This window comes from Myotis brandtii, unplaced genomic scaffold (genome assembly GCF_000412655.1).
Source record: "Myotis brandtii unplaced genomic scaffold, ASM41265v1 scaffold1020, whole genome shotgun sequence".
Lineage (NCBI taxonomy): Eukaryota > Metazoa > Chordata > Mammalia > Chiroptera > Vespertilionidae > Myotis > Myotis brandtii.
Genome location: NW_005353406.1, coordinates 698,103 through 700,321, shown reverse-complemented (window position 1 = coordinate 700,321; position 2,219 = coordinate 698,103). Strand labels below are relative to the sequence as shown.

The window sequence follows — 2,219 nt, the reverse complement described above, 5'->3', positions numbered from 1 at the left end:
CAGCAGGTGCGAGCAGACCGTCCTCAGCAGGTGCTGCACGTCGGGGCCCGAGAGGCCGGTCAGCCGCTGCAGGTCTGGTCCAGATAAGTGCAAAACCTCCTGCGTGGATTTCAGTTTGGCTGAAATTATACAGAATAAGCCACAGGACAAGGTCAGACGACAGCAAGGCAGCAGGGACTCGGGGCGCCGTCTCCAATTCGGGGGGGGTGCCCCGCGGGTAGGGGCCAGACCCATCTGCTCCCCAGCAGTGGCATCCCTGGGCGGAGTGAAGACACAGAACAAGGAAGGAGGGGCCTGGGGCGACCCCCTCAGCTGCAGCAGCCAAGCCAGAAGGGTGGGAGGTGGGGGTTGGGGGTGCAGGGCCTCTTGCCTGTCCTTCCTGCCAGCCAACGGGGGGGGCTGGGCGCCGAGGAAGGTGGGAGATTCCGAGGAATGCAGGGCGTGGGAAAAGGAGGCAACGACCAACTACGACCAACTACTAACGCTGGGGAAAATGAGACGGTCACACCCACCCCCATTCCCGCGAAGGCCGCTATATCCCCCTTCACACCCGAGCGGGCATGGCCCAGTGTGTTCCAACCGGGGGCCGCGGGCGCCAGGAGCTCTGCGAAGCGGCCGCCACAGGCACAGGCAGAGCATGCGCCCGGCGTTCAGAACCCGGGTTACAGGCAGGCTCCCCATGGCGAGTGGCTGCGTCACTGCTTAGACAACGTGCAAGAACTACTTGGATGAAAAGAAACTTCTAAAAAGGGCTTTCAGTCCCACAATGGAAAAGCCCGCTGCACGCATCCCAGCATTCATGCAGGACCCAGAGCGGCCTGCGGTCCAGGGCCGCCCGGGGGAGGGGGTGGCGGGGAGGGACTCGGGCCCGTGGTGCCTGCTTCACAGAAAGTCTGCAGACGTGTCCGCAGTGCGTACACTGTACATGCACGTCAGGAAGTCTACCTTTCTTCGCTGCGGCGATAATTCTGGGATTCAGGTCCAACTGATCCAAATCCATTTCTTCAGGGCGCTGACCACAAAGACGAACAATTTCCCAGGGACACGGATTCTATGCGCTGGCGTCCGTCAGACCGCCCAGCGGCCCTTCGCGACAGGTCAGCCAGCCCCCGGGTTGGAGGCAGCACTCGGCAGGGACCCCACAGGGAAAGGCTACGGCCACACCCGTCGGAGCCGCCATCTGGTAATGGAAGAAACCCCCGATTTCCTGTCACCAGAGCACCCGCTGTCCTGGCCCCGCCCCACCTCCCCGGGCGAGGACCACGCGCAGACCCACGCGCACTGGGCTCACTCAAGTGAAGTGTCTTTTGTATCCTCCGCCTTAATTTCCCTTGAACGCGTTTCCATGGGGAACCTGGAGAGAGCGGGGAAGTGTTTGGGATCTTGCAGGATGCTTGGGGCAGGGTGGGTGTGGAGCCTGCAGGACCACCAGGCTGTCTCAGCGGAGAACAGGGCGGCTGTGCCCCGGCCGGGCCTCCCAGGGCCTGAGCACTAGCCGCACAGGGACAGGAGCCCAGCCCGCTGGCTGCCACTCAGCCAGGGTCACCCTCAAGCCACTGTCTCCTCACGGCCTCCCAAAGCGGCAGGGCGCGGGACACCAGGCCTGCAGCACTGGGGCCAGGGCCAGCGTCGCTGTCCACCAGGAGGCCCGTGCACTGGCTGAGGGGACGGCCACAGTCTAGGGTGCCACGCCCACTGGGACATGGGCTGTTCTCCACACTCCCACATCCGGTCAGGGAGACACAGGTCCGGCAATTTCCCTTGAACGCGTTTCCATGGGGAACCTGGAGAAAGCGGGGAAGTGTTTGGGATCTTGCAGGATGCTCAGGGCAGGGTGGGTGTGGAGCCTGCGGGACCACCAGGCTGTCTCAGCGGAGAACAGGGCGCTGTGCCCCGGCCGGGCCTCCCAGGGCCTGAGCACTAGCCGCACAGGGACAGGAGCCCAGCCCGCTGGCTGCCACTCAGCCAGGGTCACCCTCAAGCCACTGTCTCCTCACGGCCTCCCAAAGCGGCAGGGCGCGGGACACCAGGCCTGCAGCACTGGGGCCAGGGCCAGCGTCGCTGTCCACCAGGAGGCCCGTGCACTGGCTGAGGGGACGGCCACAGTCTAGGGTGCCACGCCCACTGGGACATGGGCTGTTCTCCACACTCCCACATCCGGTCAGGGAGACACAGGTCCGGCGCTGGGGCGGGTCCTCACGCCCAGGACGGGCTGGGCC

The 2,219-nt window shown here is 65.0% G+C and overlaps 1 long non-coding RNA gene across 2 annotated transcripts in view; it reads right to left on the bottom strand.

The window, feature by feature from the left end:
* Positions 1-8: 8 nt before the first annotated feature.
* Positions 9-2,219, bottom strand: part of LOC102249261 — a 4,593-nt gene continuing 2,382 nt past the window's right edge. For both annotated transcript variants that reach the window (XR_312990.2, XR_001361107.1), the window contains 3 exons: positions 1,292-1,354; positions 946-1,180; positions 9-119 (listed from right to left, as the gene is read on the bottom strand). This is a non-coding gene — a long non-coding RNA (uncharacterized LOC102249261). The remainder of the gene's footprint in view (positions 120-945; positions 1,181-1,291; positions 1,355-2,219) is intronic.